The 26,768-nt window shown below is 38.6% G+C and overlaps 1 protein-coding gene across 4 annotated transcripts in view; it reads left to right on the top strand.

The window, feature by feature from the left end:
• The window catches only part of nlgn2a (neuroligin 2a), a 248,474-nt gene that overhangs the window by 29,585 nt on the left and 192,121 nt on the right, over positions 1–26,768 (top strand). For all 4 annotated transcript variants that reach the window (XM_008435581.2, XM_008435578.2, XM_008435580.2 and 1 more), the window contains exon 2: positions 18,237–18,311. The gene's annotated coding sequence lies outside the window, so the exon portion shown is untranslated. The remainder of the gene's footprint in view (positions 1–18,236; positions 18,312–26,768) is intronic.

The following is a 26,768-nucleotide window of genomic DNA, read 5'->3' as shown; positions in this document are numbered from 1 at the left end:
GTTCTCTTCAGTGTACTCATTTGGTTTTCTGTATGAGATTAAGGGAGAACTCAAACCAGCATTGTTTAATTTGTTTTAATCCAACTCCAGATCGCTTGTGGAAGTGTGAATGCGAACTCAAACTCTAGTATGCAACAAAAAGTGATCTCTGATCCACCTAAAAGCCTAGGTCTTGGCTCTGTTGAAGTGAACTCTGGTGTGGTTCGATTGTTTATGGGGACGCCAAGCGGACCGGAGACCGCTCCAAAAGCGGAGACCGCTACAACGCAAGGTATTCTGGGTAAATACAGCCTAGTGAGTCTAGAGCTAGCTGTAGAAATGGTTCATGGTGTTTTAGCAAAGACAAAAGGGAAATCGTACAATGGCTAAAATCTGATGCCACTCCATTTTTGTTTACAATTTGTGTAGAAGGAAGTTGCAGTCATGTCTTCTTTGGAGGTTTTTGTGTCGTTTCCTTCAGTGGTTCTTGTTACTGCGCCCCCACTGGTGACGAGGAGAACAGGTTTTTCAAAGTGTTTGGTTTTGTTTGACACAGAGCCATGTGAAAGTGAACCGCATCAGCTGAAAATGTAACAAATGTTTCAATTTTAGTCCCCCATTGAGCCAAGTCTACCAGACTATCAGGTGTGAAAACACCTTTAGAGCTGTGGTTGAGATGGTCATAGCAAAGGAGTCACATCTCTTTATCTAGTCATATATTTTACATTATTTAGCAGTAACTTGGGAATTTGTGTCATTCTGCTGTAAAAATTCAAAGATTTTTGTTGAAAATCTTGGTATTTTAAATAGTTTATGATACTTTTCACTGGGTTCCCAGCATCCAAAGCATTACAGTTGGGTTTATTTTCCATATTGATCTTTTATTTTATGCCAGACCGACTTTGGCTGTTTGTTGTTGAACATTCCTGGTTCAAGTCCCAGGAAAGTTTGTTATAGATGGTACAATTGAAAAGAGTTGGTATGAAGATTTTGTCTAATGGTTGTAGAGACTTTGTGATTTCTTGATGTTTTTACCCAATAAGTAAATATTCATGTATTACATGTTGGAGTTTTTGCACATCTTAAATATCTGCGTAAAAATGCTGTATTTATTTCAAATAAAAATGTCAGGACTGAATAATGAAGTGTAGACTTTGAAAGTACAAAAGGGATTACTGAACATATAGTCACAGGGGTGGTTCCCCGTTATGCTAAAGTGGAATATATTAACAAATTTTTTTCTGAAAGTACTGCACTGCTGTGTTTTATAATGATTTTGGGGAGAGGTGCTGCAGAAAGGAGCATTCTGATGTCAGTGTAGTGGAACGGCAGGTAGCTCCTACTGGTTATGCCTGCTGTCAAGTCCAGAGGTGCTATAGCAGTTTAATGAGCTGGCTCACAGTTGGACAGAAGACACTGCAGTGTGTCATGTAAAGAAGGGAGGGAATAAGTTGAGACAACATAACTTTTTGTGGGAAGAAAAAAGTAGTTTAGAGGACAATCTGCAACTCAGCATATTGTGCTCTATTTAAATCGCAGCCTATGATCGCTGACAGGATTGGAGCTCAAAATCATTGCAGTTCCTTCTACATGTAGCCTCAAAAAATTGGGGTTGCTAGCATGGCCAGACTGTGTCCACTGACTGTAGATCTACCGTGTGGGAATGTTGAAAATCCCCTCTGTAATGTTTTCACTCACATAAAATCTTACACAGTGAGAACAGGGAAAGTTATGTCAAACATAATACGGCTGTAATGTAGATAAGTCAGAGGGCATCAGAGACTCGGCTAGCTAAAGATGCTAATGTTACAATAGTCAATCTGCTAACATTGCTAATGCTAGTATGCTAATTCCAGAAATAATCTAACTGGTTACAAACTAGATCTATTATAATGCATCAGACTCTCAGCTAGCTAAGGATGCTAATGTTAGAATATGCAATTTGCTAAAATTGTTAATGCTACCATACTAATTCTAGCGATAACCTTAATGGGCGTACACCCAGTTAGAATACATCATAATGCATTAGACTTCCTGTTAGCTAAGATGCTAATGTTACTTGTCATAACATTGCTAATACTTTATCCTAATACATTTTTATATTAATACAGTGTTACCTTACCCTGCTAATTGTAGCATAATATAGGTTTAGATGTACATATTCAGTAGGGAGAATTTATCAGGTTTCAAGTTGGAGGAAAAAATAAAAAAGAATAAACTGAGAATTTAGTTTATTTGGAAAATTGAAGAGTCTACAATTTTCAGATTTAGTTCGCAGCATAATAAGCCAAGCTAACTTTCATTTACCTGATCTGCTAGAGAGCTAACATGCTAATGTAACATCCAAACATCAACTTGGACAAAAAAACATGCTATTTGATCCACTCAGATAGTCGATAATATCAGGTTTTATTATTTCTATTTTCTTTAACGCATAAATGGGTATTTATATTGTTAATAGGGTGAATTATTAGCAATTTTTCAGATGGTAAATTACACAGTTAAGTAAAACGTAACTAAAAGATTGATTGCTATCAAAGGTTTTTGAAATTTCAAGATATTGAGTGAGTCAGTGCCACAAAAGATCTAAAAGTCTTTTTTTTTTCGTAGGTTTTTGTCTAAGATCCAATTTGCACGCGTTTAACTGAGATGGATACCTGGCGGTCCAAATGTAACTCGCTTTGCCGCTCTCTGCGTTTATTGAGGGTAAACTCTCAGGCGTTTCACTCCGGCTACAGAAACTCACTTAGAGAGAGGTGCTAAGAGGCCCCAGAGGGTTCGGGAACACATGCAGAGAGCAGCCACACATATTCAGGCGCACGTACCGAAAAGGAGAACAAGACCTCACAAAATCCTCATTTGCATGCAGCGGAAGAGATGCACTCCCTGCAAAGATGCTAAAAACAGCCACACTCTCCTACCTCTTACTCTCCACTTCACAGCAAAACCTGTCAGTGGCGGAGGAGACGAGGGTCAGGGAGGCTGGGAGTCAAGATGGGCCCCGATTAATTAGGCAGCTCTCCTTCTCTGGAGAAGATGATAACGACTGCTGCAGCGGCCCTCGGTCACGGCGGGCAGCTTTGGAGAAGCGGTCGAGGAGAGCTGGAGTGGTCGGTGGGTGGGTGTTTGGTTTCACAGGTTAAGAAGCTCTTAAAAGCTGCAGTGGTTCAGACTAACAAGCTAAAAAAGACTTGAACAGAGTAAAAGGCGGCTTGAAAGGATGGTGGAGGGGTCCCCTGTTTGGGATAGTAAACATGAGAGGTGGGTAGTGTACACAGAAAGTACTCAAGTAAGAGTGCATTTTTTACTCAAGTAAAAGTAAAAATTGTTCAAAAGTCTACTCATCATTTAATATTTCAACAATACCCCATCAGACGGACCAAAATATAAAGTTAAGTGGAAATTTTGACAGTAATTCATGTAAGTAACCAAAAATAACAAAATCAGGCAAATAAAAATGTTTCCAAATTGGTTTCTTTCCATTTAAAACTTATGAAAACTTCAGGTGTGCGTCTGTTTCTCATGAATTTTTGGTTAAAACATGTTGATTTTTCATTCAGATGGTAGAGAATCCAAAAATTTCACTCAAGTAACAGTAGGGGCACTTCATAATAAAATTATTCAATTAAGCAAAAAAGTAAAATGTAGTAAAAGTTCTCCGAAAAGTATAGATTTTTTTCATAAATGTTACTGAAGTTAATGTAACTAGTTAATACCCAACTGAATGTCCAGGTCCAGGAGATTCATGACGTACACAATCAGGTTCACTGTATTTATTCTAACAGAGGAAATCAAGTCGGTGGTTAACATCAGTCCAGCAGCTTCTGCCCCTAAACATTAAATAAAATACAATCAATAACCCTAAACAAACAACAGAACAATATCTCAAAATCAGCAGTTGTAAAATGAAACACAACTAAAATGGACAACATTAATAATGATAACAACACTTGAAAACATTTACAAAAAACATGGCAAAAATTACTCATGAATCACTGTATGTGATTAAAATTTGTCTAAAATAAAAGTACTGGTAAAGAAAACACAGAGTTACCGACGGCAACAGGAAAAAAAAGGGGGAGGAGCTGACAGTTGCTGGTTGCTATGGTAACCACCAACTGTAAACGTCTGGAGAAACAACTACTTTACTAAACGAGGCAAATTTGAAGAATAAAGAAACAAATGTTGACAAACTTCAGGTCTGTTGTGTTAAAATAAAACGTGTGAAATGTTGGTGTTTTTGGTTTGCCAAAAGGCACACAGACAAAAAAACGGGAGTTATTAAATGTTCACTTTCATTTAATTTAAATAAGAAGCACCTATTGAATACAGAGACAGATGTTTATTAATATTTTAGCAGTTTGTTAAATGGGTTTCATCAATACGTTCTGGCACAACCGGTCCTTTGAGAACAGCCTAAAATGAAAATGAGCGTAACATTCCCGTTAAGAAGCTCAATGCTAAGTCTGGAAGTGGGCTGTTAGATTCTTGTGCTCTTATGGAGAGTGCTACATAGCTGGTAACCCCTTTCTTTTAAATCAATATCTGAAACTCTAAATTATATAAAAGCAACGTCCATTGTCTGGACTTTTCTACTTCTGAAACACGGGAAGATACTGATGCAAACTGGCCAAGCGCCCAGTAAAAAACGCCACTATTTCATGACAAGTGACACTTTCTCCCCCCTTCCTCCACCTTGGCTTCCACTTTTGCTGACTCGGCACTTCCTGGTCAGCCATTAACCACAGTCCCTGTGTCAGAGCGTGGTTTGGGAGCCAGATAAGCAGATATTAGCCGGCCTCGCCATCAGCAGAATGGCCCCGGGGGGGGAGGAGCCTTGGCTGGGCATCAGTGGGCAGTGAAGGGCAGAAACTGGCGAGGACATCCGAGGCCGTCGCCAAGCGAGGTCAGGAAGGAGAACCGATTACATGTCATCCTGCCGCTGCCGCCGCAGTAATCTGGCTTTAAAAATATATATATAGCTGTAAGTATTACGAGATTCAATCAAAGTGGGACTCAGAAACTGAGGGTTTTCTTTGTGAAGCAAACATTACGGGTTATTTATACGATGATGGGAGAAGTGGAGTTTGATTTGTATCAGTGGAGCCCAAGAGAAGTGGTGTAATGTTCATTTACCAAAATAAAAGTCTGACAGTAAAGGAGGTAAAATATCTTACCTAAATAAATATTGGCCTCTTTCTTCCTTCCTTTGGCCTCTTTTGGTTCTTTGGTTCTTTCTTACTTTAGTTCTTTTTCTTTTCCATTCAATCTTTCTTTGGTTCTTCTGATTTTTCTTTGTTTCTTTCAGTCTTTGGTTCCTTTTTATTCTTTCTTTGGTTCCTTCTTTGGTCTTTTTGTCTTTGGTTCAATTTGTCTTTCTTTTTCTTCTTTGAAAATTTCGAAAATGACACAATCATGCTTGATATTCACAAGTAAATGTGTCAAATTAAGACACATAAATGGACTAAATGGAATATTGCTCCATTTATTTCAGAAACTTTCTCACCAACTGAAACACTTTATGTAGATTAATTACACACATGAGAATGTGGGATTAATAAAAAGTATATTTAATTCTCACTTGACTAATCTGGATGCATTTTCTAATTGATTATATTTACTTAAGGTCTTAAAATTTAAGTTACATTTCTCAATATGGCGCCTCTTTGCTGTTTTATGGAGCAACATACTGTAAGTTTCATCAAAGTAGCAAAATTATCCTCTTTTGTAAGCAAAGGGAAAGTTGACCCTTATGTGTGGGACGACTGAGGCAGCTGATACAAGTGATATGGGTTGGACTCCATTTTTAAACTCAAGGTTCAAGTAGCTTTTCTTCAATTAGCTTACAGGCAGCAATAGGTGGAGGAGGGTTTTCTGCATCACTTTATTCTCCACAACTTCTCTGGATTTTCGTTAAATGCATTTTAAACCAGGGTTTTATTGGTTTTGAAACCAACTTTTAACGTTTAAAGCCTTGCTATACCTAACCGGATCATTCCTACTGCAGGAGAGCAGCAGAATGCTAATAGGGCTGGTAAACAAAGTGATTTACTGTGTGTGCATTTATTGGTTAAAAGAGCAGTGCATCTTTGAGACTGCAGGAATATGTTAGAAGATGCTGTAATACTATTAGGATCACTGTGCGTACAGTGTTGTTTAATTTGCATAGAAATTGGTATCAGGGGTCCGTGGTGGATGTTGCTTATGTAGCGTAAATAATAAAGGATCAAGGGGGAAGATTTTTCAGCGCCGCTTTGTATTTCCTTCAGGTCCTCATATCTTTGTACGATATTGGTGATATAAAATCTTTTTTTTGTGCAGGTATACAAAATAAATGCTCCAAGGAAATCAGCTGCTGCTGCAGCGTTCCAGCTAAGTTCAAGTAATTTCATTATAAATGTAACATTTCCTGGAAAAGCTTGTCGTAACTTTTGAATCTTTTGTCACACTCCTAACAAAAACTTCTAAATTATTTTATTTAAATTCGATCAACAAAAAGCAGGATGATAATTATTTATTGTTTTTAAAATGCTTTATAAATGTTTATTCCTCTTTGCTCTTTATGCTCCTGTAATCTGGAACAAACTTTTAGAAAACTGCAAAACTGAAACACTGAGTTCTTTAATAGGTCTAAAACCTTGTTTAGAATTGCCTTTGATTACTTGTAAATGAAATTAATGTGTAATCTTGATGATTTTGACGATGGAATTGGAAAAAATATAACATTTATTCCTTGTTTCATTATGTTTTTATGGTGTAAAGCTTTGATTTGCCTCGATTTGATTTGACTCACTATATTAAATGACATTATTTCGTCGGTCACAAATTGGGAGGTTTTGGGAATCACTGGCCTAGTCAAAGCCTGACTGAAAGGCGACAGCAAACGTTTGTTGTTCCTCCATAATTGATTACATTTTTTGAAAATTGTATCTCAAGTTGAGTATTCATTACCCAATCAGTGTGAACATAATCAATACTTTTTGAATTCTCCACTTAAAAAAATGAGCCAAAGTATGAAGAAACTAAAACTACAAAAAAAAACGAAACAATATTTAACATATAAAAACTAGCAAACACACTCTAAAACCTATCTGAGACAAAAACTAAGCAAAAATTTGAAACCCCGATGTGCAAGACTAGTAGAGAAACACTCCCAGAAAGACGTTTTTGGTACAAGAAAAAGAAAAGTTTGTATCATTTTCGCTCCCCTCCTAACCAAAGCCCAATTACCAACTAATTCCTGTTGTTCCATCTCACAAAATCGACGAAACATTGAATTTTGCTTTTTCACTGTGACAGGATGTGGAAAAGTTCAACGCTGGAACGCTGCAGCGCTGTGGAAAACAATTGACTGCTGGCTTCACTGTACATCCAGCACATACAGATTTGTAGGCTTAAAGGTCTGTAGAAACAATTTGTTTGAAAATAAGAACTCAAGCAGAACAAAAACCTTTTGCCGCAGTATATTTATTTCTCCGGCCAAAGTCAGCACCGCAGGATTAAATAAGTTCAGAGCTGCGGTCTGCTCTCTGGGCACCGTGTTGCTCTGCGTTCCTCTTCCCCTCCATCTTCTCCTCTCTGATATTTGATGGTTGGATGTTCAAACCAAAAACAAAAAGAAAAAACCCTCAAACAGAGAAGCTAAATATTCCACTAACAGTATTGACTCATCAGCGCACCCTCCACACAGATAAACAAACACTGACTCATGGATATGCACACATCAAATAGCCGCTGAAGTACAAAACACACTGCAGGAGCGGACCGCTGTCACGCAGAAACCATTCATTTAAATCACCACCGTCCCAACGCTGCACTTTTAATAGACCTCTGCCTCTTTACGGCTCTCCACATCTTAAACCCATCAATCCGCCGCTCCGCTTCTCTTCCCTCTCTGCGTGTTTCTCCGTCATATCAGATGGGGGAGCGGTGACGCAGCCTCCCTCCGTCCCTCTCATCTGTGTTTGCCCACCTTATCTCCGTCCTTTTCACCACCAACTCCTTTCATTTTACCACAGGTCTCTCTATTTTTTGTTGTTGTTTTGTTCCCCTGTTATTTCTTTCTTCTTCATTTCCCTCCTTAGCTAAGAGGGCTTGAGCCAGTGCAGCGGCGGTGCATGTGGAGAGGGATTGGATGAAGGGAAAGGAGAGCCGAGCAGAAAGTGAGTCAGAGGCAGAAGCCAAGGACAGCAAACAAAAAGAGACGGATCGACTCGGAGGCTGTAAATGACCCTTCTGGAGGGACGAATTGAACGAGGACGGATTCTCTGCGACCCATTGAGCAACGAAGAAATCGACTCGGAGATCAAATTTCTGCTGTTTCAATAAACGGCTCACAAACTTTCACTAATGACGTGCAGGAAGCAAAGAAGGTCTTCAGAAATGATTCAAAGAGTAAAAATCACCTTGGATAGTTTGTTTATTTCCAATTAGCAGAAATCAAAACATGACGCACATATTGATGTCTAATAATTTTTTTCAACCACTGCGACAGAAATTGATTTAAGTTGCTTTCACATCACCACTTTTCAGTCAGATTTAATTGAACTCTAGTCTGTTTACCCAGAAAGTCCAGTTTGTTTGGGAGGAATCAAGCGAAGTGAACTCTCAGCCGCCTAAAAACCTCGATCTCGGTTTGATTGAAGTGAACTCTGCCGCAGTCCAAATCCAGATGTGAACGTCAATCAGATCATAGACCGCTCCAAAAGCAGAAAGTGGACTACAACACAGGGCATTTTGGGTAAATAAAACCAAAACAAATACTCTAGTGCAGTGGTTCTTAACCTTTTTTGAGGTACCAAACCCCCCAGTTTCATATGCGCATTCACCGAACGGTTCTTATTCCCCACCCCGACACACAAAATACTTTGCGGTATTCTGATTTAGTAATGTAATTATATTAGTTGTGTTACCACCCCCACGCCACTAGAGGCAGTACCAACCCCGAAAAGATGCGACTAAGGAGCAGATTTAGACTATAGAATTTGGTAAAAACTGTGAGCTTTGCTGAAGTAATTAAAGACACAAGTTCAAATCCATGCTGAGAGTGGAGCTCTTTCAATCAGGGCTCCTCCGCAGCTCTGATTGGCTAAGCAATGTAACGTGATCCTCTGCAGCAAGTGATGGCAAAGCGGGGCGTCATCACGACTTTACACAAGTGTGTCTTTACCTCCGCGGCAGAGGCTCTGCCGAACCCCTGAGACCGACTCATCGAACCCCTAGGGTTCAATCGAACCCAGGTTAAGAACCACTGGACTAGTGGAAGAAATGGCTTCTGGTCTTTTGCCAAAAGCAAAAGAGAAATCCTACAGCCACAAAAATCTGACGTCACAACGTTTTTGTTTACATTTTATGAAGAAACAAGTTGCGCTCAGTGTCTTCTTCTGAGGTTTTTCTCTCATTTTTTCCCCTCCGTAATCGCAATACGTATTATCTCGGTATATCTTATCAGAAATCTATTTTTATTTTTTAAGTGCTGCTTCTGTTCATCTCTGCATCCACCTGGATGCTTAATTTCCCCTGATGTCATTCACATCGCCCAGAGGAAAAACTCATTTTCATAGAAAATCAGTTTGTAGCTCCTTGGCTACCGACAGTCAGAAAGGGACATTTTGTTTATGACTTATCGATCCAAGAAGTTGGAATCGGTCGCAGTGCGCTTCGTGCTTCAGGGGTAAATGGGAAAGGCTTCACGGCGTGTTGCTCTGGCTTCTTTATCTGCACTTATATCATGCCGGTGAGGTAACAAAATCAGAGATCTTTGTGTCCTCGGAAGTCAAGGTGAAGAGCGGCAATGGCAGAGAAGGTAGGTGTGTGATGCGTGATTGTGCAGCTTAAAGAAAAAAAATCTGTTTTCTAATAATGTGGCATAAAAAAGAAGAACATTTGGGTTAAATAAATTGTTTCTCGGAAAGCCTGTTAACTTTCCCACATTTGCTAAGTAAATACATTTGTAAGATTTGCAGCAGAGTTGACGGTGTTGGCTGCATCCATGTAGCTTTTCTGTCAATGCCAAACATGTTTTTCTGCCACTTTTCTGTCCTTTATTGAGTTGAACGATCAATGTTTGTAGAAACAAGACATTCAGCAATTTAACAGATGTGTCCCTGGGTTGCTTGGTCAGACACTGGTGTGGGACGGCACCCCATTTTGTGACTGTGTTGGTCACTGTGGCGTAAAGAGATCTAATCCTGAAGTGTTTATTGTTGCTGAAATCAGAACTGAAAGTGGAATATTGAATATAGACTGGCATTGCCACTGGTGCATTTTGAGATCTCAGTTTTAAGAAACCGTACTTATGTTTGGGGTGTGGGTGGAAAATGGAGAGAACCTGTCTAGGTATGAGAAGAAAATGTGAAATCCATGCAGAAAGATTGGGATTCAAACCCTTTTACCCTCTTATTTGCTTCATCCGGAGGGTTTGGACTCGACCTCTAATGATTCAAGAGCCTTGATTATTAACATCTTGAGGAAAATAACCTGTCTCGAAGCTTCGTTAAATTATGTTTTACATGTGTTTCGGACGGATATTATTTATGTTGCGCAGCCTCTCACTTCCACCAATGAGTTGTTGAGGAATGCTAAGCACCATTAGCACAACGTAATGTGACCAAATGTCCTCTTGTCTGCGTTTTTATAATTTTTTTTAGGTGTTCTTAAATGTGTGTTTGTGTGATGAAAGTGTCAGAGATCCAGTCGTTCACATGGACATAAAAGTGATAAATGGCTGTTCAAAGTGAGAGTTTGTCTAATAAACTAACTGAACATGAATACGGAAACTGAAATCTGAAAAGTGTCAGCCTGTTGCTTTACTGTTTGTTTTTTTTTTAAATTAAATTGAATGTAATTTCAGATTTTTGTGTATCTTTGTGAAGGTTGACTTAAGAAGTAAACTATTGTTTCAGGTACATTTCTTAAGCTACAGAAAAGTGATTGTTAGGGATAAACCAGGTGATATTGATATCCATTAATACTGCTGTTATGCCAAGATTTATCAATATTTTCTCTTATCAAGTTTTTTATTCAGTTAATCGTCAGAATACTTGATAGGTTGATTACTAAAATAATTGTTGAGTTTGATTGCCTTCTGGAGGAGTGGACCCTGTTGAAGTTTTAAGTTTCATCAATTGTTTACATTTGCGTCTGTTTTCCTACATTTCAGTTATATTCAGAATAAAAACAGAGACAAATACTCGGTCGACACATTTTCACCGCGGCCTCTGTGGGCCAGTCAGAGCAGCGCACCGTTTCACGCCGCTGAGCAGATCTGAAATTAGCCGTGAGTAAATAAAACGGGATAAATGAGAGGGAAAGGAGTGTGGCTGCACAGAGCCAGAGTCGGTTTGGCTCAGCTGGCCGGGATGTCTGCGGTTCTGTTCAGGGACGCATCAGGTCCTGACCAATAACACCCGCACACCTGCTCTCTGCCTCCCACATCTCCCTCATCTCCCCTCCAAGCAGCTGCCAAGCCCATAATGACGCTGCCCCACAACAGCATCCCTCCACTGCAGCCATCTTTTCTGTTTGTTTTTCCCCCTCTTCATCGTGACCCCTGGTGACCCCTCGTGTTTGCTTTTTCACCAGATCATCCAGTCTTGCCTCTTGCATTGAATAAACTTTACTCGACCTTGGGATAAATATTCAAATCTCCCACTTCTGTCGCTTCGGTTCTTAAAGTTGGCAAACAAACCAGAAATATGAATATGAAAGCGAGAGACTCTCCAACATTGTCCGGTCTCCACAGACCTAATTGAAGTTTGATACGTTTGATGATTTAATCATTAACCCGTAAAGTAGAGACGCATTTGTGATGCGCCAGTCATGTCATTGGCTGTCCTCTACTGGAAATTATAGCTAAATCCACAAGAGACAGGAAGACGCTTAGAAGAAAAACATATGACTTGGATAGTTTGTTGCTGGTGTCTTTTGGTTAGAATAGTAAATAGAAATGTTATTTTGACACTGGAGCTGTAAGTTTTACTTACTTTCATTAAAACTGACTTTTCAGCAAATTTGGTAGCCCATGTAAATTTCAGTATTCAGATAAAACACTGGATTCCTATGGACATAATTATGACTATTTCAGGTCCCTGTTAAGCCTAGAAAACTATATTAATATCATTTATATGTCTATTACCTGTTTTGGCTTTTAATTGCCTCATAATCCACACTGTTTTTAAGCTAGCTAGCTTTAGCGTAGCGAAAACAGGACAATAAACAGGTTTTACTCTTAAATTAGCCCATCACTATTCCTCTCAGGTGGTTAATATTTCACTATTTATCAAAATTACTGTTTTTTTTAGTAACATATTTGTCAGTAAACTACAGCAGTGGTCTAGACTTTTAAGTTAGCATGCTAGTGTTATTGCTAAGGCTAATCCTATGCTAATCAGGGTTTCTATGTCTAAGAAGAGACTCAGAAAAACACTTTCACTGCATGCACACTGCAAAACAAAAACAAACCAGAACAGGTTAATAATCTTCAAATATAAGCTAAAGAAGTTAAATAAAGGGAAACTTTTCCAAGTTAGCACAAACTACAATTGTTTTGGGAGAATCTTTAACCTAGCACTGCTTTAGCCATTCTCAGAATGTTTTTTTAAACATTACCGTTTATTTTAGAGGAACAATTCATTTTCTAAAATCATTTTTTAAAGGCTTTCAATTTGGAAGACTATTAAAAACTATTATTAAATTATTATTTTAATACCAACCTTATTTTTCTTAGGAAATTTTAGAAAAATAATCATGAAATAAATGCTTTTTAGCTGGATCTTTGGTGGATAAATACTGCTTTGTGTGGACCTTGCTGAGTTTTGACTGCAGTATCATTTTGTTACACTTCTCCAAAAATAAACCCCGCTAATGAGTATTATGCCAACACTTCCTGTTGTGGACTTGATTGCTTTCGCTTATATTTAGCATGTTCCTATGTCTATTAAAAGCCAAAACCACCTACTGCTGGTGCGAGAAGTCATAAAAATTAGCTCTCCACTCCAATTTGTTCTCACTTTTTAGTTGAAGAGATTTTCTTATTTCCCGGTTGACTATTTTAGAAGTCATTAATCAAGGGTGCTGGGGCTCGACCGTTTGTGAATAACCGGTTCGGACAGGCTGGAGAAAAGAAAAAAAGCAAAGGCCATTTTAAGTGCTGTATTACACAACCTGTCCATCACAGACACACACTTCCACTCAGTCAGAGTCCGAGTTTTGAGGCGAACTGTGAAGCCCGAGCGGTGCTGTGTGCACAGAGGTGGGTTAGCAGTAAGAGTGGCCCTCCTCTCTTTATTAAAGGGATGGACGGAGGTGAAGAGGACAGCAGCAGAGGAGAGGGACTCGGCCAGATAGACACCTACCTAAAATAGTCCAGAATCGACAGCCTTTGTGAAAAACAGGCTTTTGCGAAGTCACACTTGCCTGAAGCAAAACATCTGAAGTCTCCTGGAATAATAGATTCACCATGCACTCTTTTCTTTCTCAGCAGGCCTTTTTTCCCTCACTACAAAGAGCTGCAGCAAAGAGAGACGTTATTTTCTCCACTTTTTTTTTTCTTTGTCCACGTTTTGTCCTCTTCTGCATACAAAAACCCCAAAAAACAATACAAACGCTTTTGTTGCATTGACAGCATAATATTGATTGACAAAATCTGCTTTTAGGAAGCCAAATCACAGAATGAGACGGTTGGATTTATACGCTCTTCTCCTCAGGAAAGAAAGAAATAACATTAAAAAAATGTACAATGTGATGAATCAAACAGTGACATTTTAACCTCAGTAACCCCTAAGACACCAAAAAGAAAACTAAATATTGGGGCGGTTTGATCTTTTCCCTGTAGCAGGAAAGTGAACAGTTTTAGATATCACATTAAATATTCTGTATTTTTAAAATAAATGTTGATTTAATGATGTATAAACTTGTTTTTTTATCTCTGGAAAACTGGGTTGTTTTGTTTCCAGGCAACCAACTAAACCTGTCAAAATAAGCAATAAATCAACTAATTGGATGATAAATTAAAATAAGCTCGTTAATGTTTTATTTATGTTTGTTTTTCTCGTCTCTCTCTTTCTACCAAAGACAGGATGACGTAAGTCTTCAGTCTTGTGCGTTGACATTCAGTTTCCATTTTATTTGTTGTTTCAGTTGTTTGTTTATTTTGGATAAGCTAAATTTCGTCCAGTTCCAATGTCAAAATTTTCATTAGAAATTAAAGTTTATTAATTGAGAGAGTAAGATGTGAAATAGATCTGTAGATGTATTCAGACGAAACCGTTACTGTATGATGTATATAATATATAATAAAAACTGACGGATAAAATAAATCAGTCTGAATATCATATAAAGATGAGACACACATGAGTTTACATGGGAAAATCTCACGATACGCCGATGATGATGTAATGTTACATTTTTGTGAGTAATTCTGTTTCTGAAAATGAAAAGCAAAACGTGATTCTGCCATGGTGAAAGTTTATTATTCCAGGGGTCTACTCACTCCTCAAAGGTTGACCTTTAATATACTAACAGAAATAAATAATTTATATTGAACAGTAAAAGCGAAATAAATTAAGAAATGAATCAAGGAGTTTTCTGTGTGCTTTAAATACATTTATACAACAGCGTATTGAGGTCATTGTAGATAGAGAAAAGATTTATGAGTTTATTGACAAAATATGTAGAAATTTCTGAGTTTGAAAGTTGGAAAAAAATCTGAAATTTTGAGATTAATCAAAGAGGTTTTCCAGAATGTTTCCAATTATATTTATGAGTTTTATCTAAACATTTCAGAGTTTTTTTCTAACAAATTTTCCACTTTTGGAGCTCAGAAATTTCATTTTACTTTCTAGAAAATGTATGAGCTTTTGGCAAAAACTCACTCTTTTTTTCCCATCTATAATGGCCCTAATGCTATAAAAAACTGAATTTTTCATATTAGTCTCTGAAATTTTCTAGAAAAATTTCAAGGTTTTTTCATTTTTTTGTTGTTGTTGAGATTTCTGAGTTTTTTTCTTGCAAATTTTCCGCTTTTGGAGCTCAGAAATGTCCTTGTTCTTCCTAGAAAATTTCAGAGATTTTGGCAGAAATGTACTCCTTTTTTTCTATCTACAACAACCTAAAATACGCTGTCGTACATTTAAGTTTCTTAATCAAGTATGTATGTTCAGCAGGGGCGCATGCATGACTTTTAGTACTGCTGACATAATTACATGAGTCATGCTTGCAGATGTGAGTTACTGTCCTGACATGAAACTCTCACCATCACCCTGATCGGATTTTAAAAAGCTGCAATTTCGTTATGATTCAACAAATTAGAAACAAAAAAAGCATTCTGCAGGAATCGTCATAATTACCTGCTTACACTCTGATGAATAAACAAATATAATCTCTATTTCTGTCCCTGGACTCCAATCCCTCCCTCTCAGCAATCCCCGGCGTAGCCAGCTACTTCGTGCTTGGGGAGCAAAACTAAAATCAAAGTGCTGTGTGAAATATGGCTCAGATTTGTTATTAGGTAAAGCCTTTGTTTTTCATGGCACGGAGGCAGGATGGAGGATTTAAGCTTTCTTATCAGAGAGCATACAGATTAGCCAAATGGGAAGCAGCCGCCGCCGCCGCCGCCGCCGCCGCCGCCACATCGCGCCGCTTTTCAAGTTGGTAGCGCTTTAGATACCAAAGCTGGGTGTGTAGAGAGAAGTGGATAAACATTTCATCACATCCTCCCTCAGGTTTTGGTAAAAAAAAATAAATGTTGGAAGAAGAAAAGAGAAATTGGGTGTAAATAATGAGCTCTTGACTTTAATTTCCTGTCATGTTGGGAGGTTTTTAATTCAAATAATATAAAAAAAAAAGTTGTTTTTTTTCCCAAATCCTCTTCTAAGCGTTTCGCTCCGTCGGTCAGGTGTAGTGGAAAAGGAGTTGCTCATGCGTGCTAACGGGGATAAAAGCTGCTCTTGGAGACATCCATTTCTAATTTTTTAGTATATAATTACATTATTTGTGTGCATGTGGCAAAGCAAAACGGGGGAAAAAAACCAAAAAAAAACCTTTGAAGCCCAACCGCGCGTGCGCTTGGACATGCAACGAACACGCAGTGCCTCTGCGAAGGGTACGGCGAGAGCACGGCCGCGCTGTCCTGTCATCTTTTATTCAGCAGGCCACTGTGCGTCTATTTTCAGCTCTGCACCACTCCGCAGAATGAGCTGCTTTCTAGCAAAGAGAACGGGCTCATTTCAGCAAAACGTTCCCCTTTTTACTCCCACAGATGCAAACATCTGCATCTGTGCAAATTGCACATCGGCTGCATATTCATAGCCGACTCGCCGTTCGACTTCTAACAGCGGGGTGGCGACGTCATTTAAATACCGCTCCTCTCTACACCGACTCGGCTGTAAACAAGCAGCTGATGTGCTTAATGGCATTTGGAGACTGGCAGCCTTTAAAGAAAGTGAAGTGGAAGGGTGACTTTGCGGCTCGCCACTGTTTGAAGGAGAAGCGGCGTTGAAGGGAGGCTCCACAGGCCCCTGTGGGAGCCTCATTGAGTCAGCAGTGGAAGCCTGAATAATTAGAGGCTAGCTCTGGGTCTCTGTCATCATTACACTGCTACGCGTATTTAATATTCAATGAGACTTGATTTTTTATTTATTTCGTACGAGAGTGGGCGAAAGGGCAACTTCGCTGGAGGACGAGCCACGTGCCAACAAAGATATGCTAACATGCGCTCATGCGAGAGCTCAGAGGGCTGTGAATGCAGTCTTACTGCACGTCCGCTCCAGGCGCACTGTTGCGTGGCTCACGCTGCTGTACAGAAGCTACAGATGACGAGTTTGACCCCAGAGGTCAACAGAGTCGCTCCGGTTGACCTTGGTGGGAAGTGAAGCTAGGCGTTCAAGTCGAGTCTTGTATAGCAACTAAAATGTCTCCATTTATGCACAAAGCATCTGGAAGTAAGGATTTATTAGACATTTTATGGATTTTTTTCTTTTTTTTTCTTTTAAATACAGCAAATAAATAAGTTTTTCCACCTCTAATGGGACATGGAGCTCTGGAAAACATTAAGAGACGACTTAAAACGATCAGTTTCTCTGATTTTACTCTTTATAGGTTTATATTTGAGTGAAATGAATATTGTTCTTTTATTTTATGAACTACTGACAACATGTCAATAAAATTCAAAGCAGAAATTTAGTTTTTATTTGCAGAAAATGAGAAAAGGTCAAAATAACTAAATAGATGCAGCGCTTTCAGACCTCAGATAATGCGAAGAAAACAAGTTAATATTCTTTTAGAAAGAACAAAACTAATGTTTTAACTCAGGAAGAGATCAGGAATCAATATTTGGTGGAATAACCAGGAACTTTTAAACAGGCTTCAGTGCAGCGGGCTCTTCGTTTTATCCAGATCTGTATTTCTGCAATTCAATAAGAACAAAAATAATCAGATATAGGTGACTTATTATTCTCCCTTTAACGGGTTAGGACAGGTCTATGGTTTATATAAAACATGTTTGGTATATTTTTTACACAAAATAATAATTAGAAAATGAGATTTCAGTCTGATCAGTTCTGCCCATTTTGAGCTGTTTTAGGGCGTCCTGTCCCTTTAAATCCTGCTGCTGGCCACGCCCCCAACTCAGCGCTTACACTCGCAAACAGACGCGTAATTATGCAATTGTAGATCCTTGAAAAGCATTAGTAGAGCCTCCTTACAACCAACAAGAATTGTAAGTCAACAACAAAATGCCTGTCTTTTCCAGCAGCCATTGTACAGCGGTAAAACCAGCTGACCAAACGTGCTGGAGCTCAGCTTGGGTTGCGAGGTAGCGTTGATTGTGCCTTAACAATCAGGAGGTTTTTGAAAGACCTCATTTCCCAAACACCAAAAAACATGAACTTATAAAGGCATTTATGAACCTGGAGAAAAGTTTATTGAAAGAGTCTGACATGGAGTTCTGCTAATATACCGGAGGGTATTATATTAAAAATCTATGTAAAGGCGGTGGGCCTCATTAATCAACATGAAGTGTAATTAAAAACGAAAAGGGACAAGCTTGATTAAAGTTATGAGTTACTGGCAGAGCTGCTGTTGTATTGGGCTGTGGTTTCGTTTACACGGTTCTGCTTATTGAAGTGATCAAATATCAGTTTTGTTCAAATGGAACCAATAAAAAGCCACAACTTTGTAGAAGGAAAAAGCTGCAAGTGTTCTTCTTTTTTTTTTATGCCCATGTTCTGTTTGTTAACAATCTGCCTTTTTGTGTTTAGGTTCCCATAGTGACTGCAAAACCTGAGAAAACAAATCTGGAGGTCAGCTCATTCAAGAATATCTGGAGCCGGCAGGTTAGATCTTCCTCTTTGCTTATGTCCTACCTTTTTATCTAACAGTAAAAGCCAGCGGCGGTTATCGGATGCTAATATATTCCCAGTGGGCTCCTGCATGCATTATGGGCCTGGATCCAGGGTATTTGGACATGTTGGCATGTTGTTGTGCAGAGAAGAGAAATTTCTCACCATTTTTCCATCAATCCTCTTAGCAGAAACATACCTGCTGCTGGTGGCTGATGTATTGTTGCCGTGCTTTGTGCAGCGGAGCTCCATTTGTCTCAATCACACAATTCTTCTGTTATCATTCCAGCTCAGTTACTTCTGGGAATGTCCCCCAAGCATAACATATGAGTAATGCTGGGCATATCCATTACACAAATAAAATGTGAGGCCAGGTTCCTGTTTTTACAAATGGCATTTTGGGAGCGATTAAAGAGACTAGCTTTGCATTTAGCTTAAGAATAATCCCAAATATCAATATTGGCATTGGGACTAATGGGCGGTGGACATTTATAAATAAATGTTGAACTGTACTAATTGGGCAGATGTTGTTTTAAAACCTTTTTGCTGTTCAACACTTCAGCAGAAAGGTGGCGTTGTGCGCTGGATTGTAACGACTGACTGTCAGTCTTTACCATTAAGATCCAATTATTTGTTGGACATTAGGTTTTCCAAAGGAGATTTGAAGTTTCTAGAAGACATTGCAACAAAATGAACAATGTAGATTTTTGGAAATCCTCTGGTCCTAAGACAATATACTGAAACGTTACACAAAAAGCTTTGGGTTTCTGGAAAGTAACCAGCAAATTTAAGTCAAAATGGAGTCAAAAGCCATTAGACAAAACAAAGTTGGTGAATGATGATGGCTGAGATCACTTTGAAAACAGTTGTATTTAGGCTGTGACTGTCTGTTTTTTAATGATTCAGGTGAAAAACAGAGCCACTCTAATGGAATTACTGAACACCAGACTTTAATAAAACATTCCTGAACATCTTGGAAACTAAGATATGCCTCAGGTTGTATTAGCAGAATCAGATAAACAATGAATAAGGTCAAATTAAAACATCTAAACCTTGCATATTTAAAACATCGCCTGCCATTTAATTGTTTTATCAGAAACAGTAGTCGATAGAAAGTCTATTGGACATGAGTCGATGCATTCAAGGACCAGTTCAGAGACATGTTTTGATCAACCATGCTAACAAGGCTATAAATAAAACATGAAAATACATGAAAATATATTTTACACCATAGTCTCCTGACAGTAAATAACTCTAACATACATTAAAAGAAAGAAAACAAAGTCTATTTAGCTGCTGGATGAGGCTTTAAGGGGGATGCTAATTTTAGCAATGATTAGCTGACCTAAAATTGTAGCAACTAGCGGTACCAAGCTACATAAGAACTACTAAATCAGTCTTACATTCTAACACGAACACTATTTAGACGCCTTCTGAAGCTGAATTTTATTCTGTGTAGCAAGAAGCTAACATCTAGCAGCTAAGAAGCTAAGGCTAATGCATTCCTAGTGACTAGCATAAATATGCTAACAGCCTCTCCAGACAATTGCAGCACCGCTTTGAAATCAGAAAAAAGTAGGATATAGCAGTATTACACAGAAAACAATAAACTAAACAATCAACAGAAATATAATAGCTGTGCTAAATGACTAGGCTAAGTGCGATTAGCAGTAAACAGTGGCGTTTTACCGTGGGGGTCACGGTGGGGTCATTGTTTGTTTCTCAGGGTTCAAAACAAAAGAATGAAGCAAACAAAAAAAAATTTTCATCATTTAATATATTAAGTGAGTCAGTTGTGTCTCCAGAGCTGCAGATTGCTAGGCATTAGCTTCGTAATGCTAACAATTAGCATGTATGAACTGTTAATGCTAGCTCACAGCTTTTCATTTCATCTTGTTGATGAAAACCAGAAACATTGAGTGATGTAATTCTCTGTGGCTTTGTTTCAGCTCAGTGTTTTGGTTGAAAACTCGTTAACATTTTATGCCCTGCTTGAAAATTGCTGCCATTGCGGGTTCTGTCTTTTAAATTAGCCAGTATCCTGCCTTTCCTGTGCTCGCTAAACAGCCCGATCTGAGTGGACGGCAGCTCGTTGCACGCCCCTCTAAGGCCTGAGCAAAGGGGAGAGAGAAAACTGAGAGAGATTACATGCTAATGTTCCACTGCAGAACCAGAAACGGTCAAAACTCGGATCACAGGCCCGTAAACATCTGTCTTTATTGATCTCATATTCTATGCTTTTTCTTTGGAAACAATGTCTATCAGTGTAATTATCTGAAAATCACAATAAAAAAGGATTTTTTATGGAGTGGTCTGCTGGCTTATTGGCAGCCCTGGTAAAAATCCTTTAAAAGGCGTAAAATATATGAATCTGTGACTGCAGCAGCATAATCCTACACTGAAAATAACAAATCCATGAAATCATGTTCAACACATTTACTGGCATCGCTAATGCAAACACTTTGTACATAATGGTTCATTCTTATTTCTGTGGGATTTGACTAAAAAGAAGGTGGATTTTGCAACCATTTCTGATAATTTGATCAGGATTAATATCTTGCTAAAAGACCAAAAGCCAAAGTTAAACAGGATTTGTATCTAAAATATCCAGATATATCAAAGAGTTTCTGATGCCATGCACTCTTACCGAAGTTCAAAGTGAGATGAAAAGTATTTAAAAACTGGCCCGCAGCATCACAGATCATCACAAAGCCTCGATTAAATCTATTTCACATAAATAAATGATTTTTTTACTTTTAACCACTGAATAAGTTGGATTTTTGCACATTTTGTTTATGTTATTGTGATTAAAGTGTTTATTTTAGATTTTTGCTTGCTAACGATGTGGCAACATGTTTTATTTACGACCGAACTAAAAGCAACAGAAGCCGCCATTTTGAGTGAAAACATGAGTACGTCTTCACGTTTCCTTAAATGTAGGTGAAACAAATATAGGCGGTTAGAACAGATCTAGAGGAAAAATGTACAATTTGTGCTTCTGAAGTCTTTACTGAATAATTGATCACTGATCATTAATGTGACACTAATTAAAGGCAGCAGACTCATTTATCAAGATGGCTGCCGTGGCTGCAGCAGCTCAGGGGAAAATCAACGTTGAAGTTGGTCTTGTAAGTGTTGTGTGTGTGTGTGTGTGTGTGTGTGTGTGTGTGTGTGTGTGTGTGTGTGTGTCCAGGTGTGGTGAAGAGATTGCGGTTTGGCTTTTTGTGAATTTACTAAACCACAACAACAAGGCAACAGAAAAACGTTAAGAGGGAGAAAAATGGAAAAAGTGAATTGTAAATCGATTAACAAACATTTAATCGATTTACACTTAATGGTTTATTAGATTACAATTAATCCCCATTGATTAACTAATAATGTCCACTTGGACCTTCTTTTATGGCGCGTTCACACCGAACGCTTCAAGTTGGACGTGTGTGCAGCAGGCGAACGTTGAGAGGAGCCGGTCTGTTTGTACAATGGCGGATGAAATTAAGGAAATGACACCAAAATATTATGTGGTGAAAGTTTCTGCAATCATAACGGAGACTCAGATGTCTTTCCTGAACATTTTGTGTTCAGTTTCCATTGATAACGACACGACGGTTGTTTCATCTCCTGGTTACTTTGATCAATAGTGGATTAAATATTGGGATTATCTGGGTTTTATTTACTGAATGTGGCCATTCGGCTTGTGCTTGAATATGCCGGATAATTCTCAAGTTTTGTGAGTTTCACAAGCTCTCTGGGCGCCAACGTGGGTCGCTATTAGTGCTGCTTTTGTCTTACCAGAGCCCAGTTTGACGACCTTTAACCCACATTGGTGCCTGCATCTCCTGGCAGGACACCAGCTACAGATCACTGTGTCACATAGCGGAGTTTCTCTGATTGGTTGACGCTCCGCATCGAGCGGCAGAAGTTCAGATTTTTCAACTCAAGCGTCAAACGCTGAAAACTCTTCAATCGCGCAGCAAAGTGAGCGACGACGTGCGTCTGTGTCGACTCTGAATGTAAACCAGGACCCTCAGATCACGTTTGGTGTGAACGCAACAATACTGTTGTAGTTTGGCTGCCATCCAGAAGAGGGCGCTGCTGGTCATCCTGAGAGAAGCCAGTTGATACAGAATTAAAGATGGCGGCACCATACCAGAACGGGAAAGAGAAACGGTCCAAAACAAAGTCCGATTTGGGGTTCTGTTATGAAATATAAACACTCAAGAAACTCCTAAATTTTCCCCTTAGCGCTCCTTCATGTCAGAGCAACGTCAACAAATTAGAAAACTCAAGTTTTTAATAAAATGGCCACTTATTAATTAACTCAACTTTAGCTTAACTCATTAATCAATAACTTGCATCTCTAATCCCTGGTAATAATAAAAACCTCTTAAAGGGTTGGATATAATAACAATAAATGCGCTAATCCTATTATGCTCTCCATTTCTTACCATCTTAATTAGCAATAAACACCATAAAAGCAGCAATAAAACAAAGAGGTTTGACGTTACCTCAAGCTACAAATGATACGGAAGCCTAATAATTTTAAAAATCCTTGCTTTTTCCTACTTTATTTATTAATTTAACCTTTAATTAACCAGGAAGTCCTTTCAGGATTACCGTCCATGTGCAGAAACCTGCTGTGCATCTGAAGCCTCAACACTTCAGCTCTTCATTTCAGGCGTTTTATTTCCTCCCTTTTGTTTCCTTCAGCACATTTTAATTCAGTCTTAAAGTAGTTAACGATAAGCGACGCTGTGCCGCCTCTGAAGGCTGCACCTCCCCCCGTAGGGCCCGGTTCTCCAGAACCGTGACGGCTGTTATTTCAGACGTCTCCCCCTTTCGCCGCGGGGCGCCATGTTTACGCTGCTCGTCGCATTAAGAGCAAGCGGCGGAATCGCGCCGCAGCCGACGGAGTGATATAAACGGGCGGGAATCGGAGTGAGCGGACATGTCAGCGAGCGTATTTCACTGCTTATGCGAGAAGTGCTGAGTGTTTTATGGATCTTTAATCCACATGCTGTGTTCTGGCTCACTGAGAAGGTGAAATAAAAACCACTGGTTCCTGAAAGGCTTTTCTTTTTCCCCCCCTAAATGCTGAAAGTGTTTGTAAGTGAAGGTAAATGGCGGCTCCTGGGTAGTTTAAAGTTATTCTTTGAGTTTCAATAAAGTGAAGAACAAAAACTGTTCATGTTGTTGCCCTAAATCCTGACCATCTATTATTTATCAATTGATATATTTATTGACTTTTCCTTAACATCCCAGTGGTACTGAAGGTTCTTCTCATAAATAATACAATTAATTTATTTTTGATTTTGTTTGATCTTATTTAAATCCTATTTTGAACTTATTTTTACTGCGTATTTTAATATTGTGTCCTTTTTTATGTTAAAATATGTAAGTGTCAACAAAAGCACCTACAAGTAAAATGCATTTTTATTATATTTATTAAAGTTACATTTAGTTTCTTTTATGAAATATTTACATTTTACATATTTTCAATGATTACGCCTGATGTTTAAGATGTTGTAAATCCCCGTCGGTGGAATTTCTGTGGCTGTAATTCCAAATTATTAGTGGAAAATCCACCTTTTTTCCATAGAGCATATTAAAATATTCAAAAGAAAATGCAGTTTGGGAAATTTAAATACTTTACACGATGCTACATGAACGTTTGTTGATGTGGAGTATTAGTGAGAGTGAAAGGATAAGCAATTGTTTCTTTCAATCAAGTTGGGAAAACAGTTAATTTCTTAACAAGTTCATCATTTTGCAACACGAATAGTTTAATAACAAGTGGAAAACATTTCTGAAAACTTCTGCATTTTTAGTATTCACAGATTTTCCTCTGAACTCCAGATTATTTGTGGAAAATTTGCATTTTCTTCAGAGAGCAGAAAGAAATATTGCTTAAGAAACTGAAAATACCTTTTCCTAATTCTTCTTGACGTACTATTGGCTGATGCTCGCAAACCAGCCAATCCAGGTGCGCCATTTATTTTCCTTGGTGCTGATTGGCTGAATCACCAGAGCAGAAATAACGAATATTATAGATGTTAGCTTTTGTGCTAGCGCACATTATGATATATTTGTTGTTTTCACAATTAAAATAGGAAGTTATAAACATTGTTAGAGGAGATCTGAATACTGGGAGCCTCTTTACACATCAGGTAAATTAATATTTTTAAGCAAACATTCTGCTTTCGTTCCCAAACAGCGTTAGCTTAATAACAGTGATGATGGGTGGCTCTTTCTTTGCTCTCAACAGCATAAATATCTATTCTTCCTGTGTGGAAATGCTTTGCATATATTTTTATTTTTTTGTAAGCAAGTAAGAAGTGAAATAGGTTCCCTTTAAGCCAGCTGAGTGGCAGTGCGCATCAACAGGTGGGGGAGGGGTGGCTCTGTTTTGTTCTCCTATAAGCTGGAGCAAACACTTTTTTAAAGATTGACCACCAAGTGAAGAACTGTTGGTGTTTAAAGCTTAATTGTTCCCCATGTAAACACGGATAAATCAACATCACATTAAAAAACATTACAGAGGAAGAGTAATCAAAAACGCTGTTTTCATGAAGAAGGCTGAGCAGGAGCCGATAACATTTGTATTAATTTTAATAATTAGTTTTTCTCTGCAGCCTCCATTTTAAATCTGCCACGTTAGCCACCTGGTAAGTTGAAAATGGATTCCAATTTCCAATTTATTTTCAGCTCGATTTGACTCCACATGTTCCTGCGATGAGGAGATCAGCGCTGACGGGGTTTCTGCCCAGGCTGCAGATTTAAAGAGCTGTAGTTTCGTTTCTTATTCTATGGTTTCCAGATCTGAGTAGGGATGGAAAAGGAAACAGAGTTCAACCGTTGTTCTTTGTCACTTTCTTTGCAAAATGAAACTTTTATAAAGTCTGTTCATTAACTGATGGGTAATATCTGGTCAATTTAATCATCTAATTCTTTATGGTGTTTAATGTAGAAAGATAAAAAGGAGTGTTTAGCAATATATGTCACTTTTGTCGTTCAACTTAACCCCATATTTCTGCAGCAATTCCCAAAAATAGATCAACAAAAAACAGGAAGTCTATATGAGAGACTGGATTAGTTTTCTACATCAGCAAATTCCTCATCTTAACAGGCAAGGAAATGAGAATTTTGCACAATTCTCATTTTGCAATGTCAAAAATGTGCTTCTACAAACTCGTATGCTTTTAAATACAGGATGTGCTTAGCAAAATCTACCTAGACATTTTTTGGTGTCTTTAAAATGAGACGTTTCAAAAACCCTCCGATGGCAAAGTTGCCGTTACCTAGCAACCTTCCCCTCCAAAAAAATCTAGCTTTTTCTTTGGCAATAAATTAATGATTTTTGTTTCAAGAATCATCCGAATATGACGTCACAAATTAGGACGCACTACCCAGCAAAGCCAAGCCTGTTACCTAGCAACCCAAGCAGAACTCAAACACTATTGGTTAGCTGGTTTAATCACTGTACGCGCTGTACAATGGCTGCTGGAAAAGACCAGTATTTCGTTGTGAACTTGGCATCCAGAAACCACTTGCTGCCTTCTTGTTGTTTTTTTTTTGCAGGAGGCTCCACTTGTGCTTTTCAAAGATTGCACAGTTGTATAACTGCACAGCTGTGTGCAGCCATTTTGCGACTGTAAATGTTGAGTTGGAGGGTGTGGCCAGCAGCTGTTTTTTTTTTTTTTTGATTTAAAGTGACAAGACGCCCTAAAACAGCTCAAAATAGGCAGAACCGATCAGACTGAAATCTCATTATCTAATATTGATTTAGTACAGAAAAAGGTTTTGTATAGGCCATCCTGACCTGGTCAACGAAGCATAATATATCACCTCTAACTGACCTGGTTGATATTTTCTAGTATTTTTCCTTTAAAAATCTCAACATTTGAGTCTGAACAAAGATGTCACTTAAGATGATAAATCTTTAGAAAGCGCTCTTTCGGCTCATCAGCTGTACAAGGCCTGGCAGGTCTTACGCAACTTATCTGTCAGTCCTGAGAAAACCTCAAATGTGGGTGATTTTTCTCAGCGGGGTTCATAATTAGGAGCAACACTTACAGAAGGTTGCTCAGTCGTTTTCCATTTTCCGAGCAGACTTTCGAGCGAAGACAGAAACGCTGCATGAATAATGAAGAGGAGCATGTAATCTGCATTTGTTTCTTATGAGAAAGAGGAGCGGGCGCGCTGCCTTGCAGCGGTTATAACAGGTAGCAGCGCTGTTGTTGATGCTGATGTGGCCTCCGAATGCATTTCGCCTCGGTTATATAACGCATTATGCTGCGTAGCTGGCGTGCGGCTATTTATAGAAACACTTTGATGTTAAAAACCGTGTGACACACAGACACAAAAACATCAATCCAGAAGCAAAAACATGACGGAAATAAGCTGAATAACTAATCGCTAACTTCTTCGGCTACAAGTGAAGCCGATTTTTATCGA

This window comes from Poecilia reticulata, linkage group LG18 (genome assembly GCF_000633615.1).
Source record: "Poecilia reticulata strain Guanapo linkage group LG18, Guppy_female_1.0+MT, whole genome shotgun sequence".
Lineage (NCBI taxonomy): Eukaryota > Metazoa > Chordata > Actinopteri > Cyprinodontiformes > Poeciliidae > Poecilia > Poecilia reticulata.
This window is presented reverse-complemented; position numbering and strand designations above follow the sequence as displayed.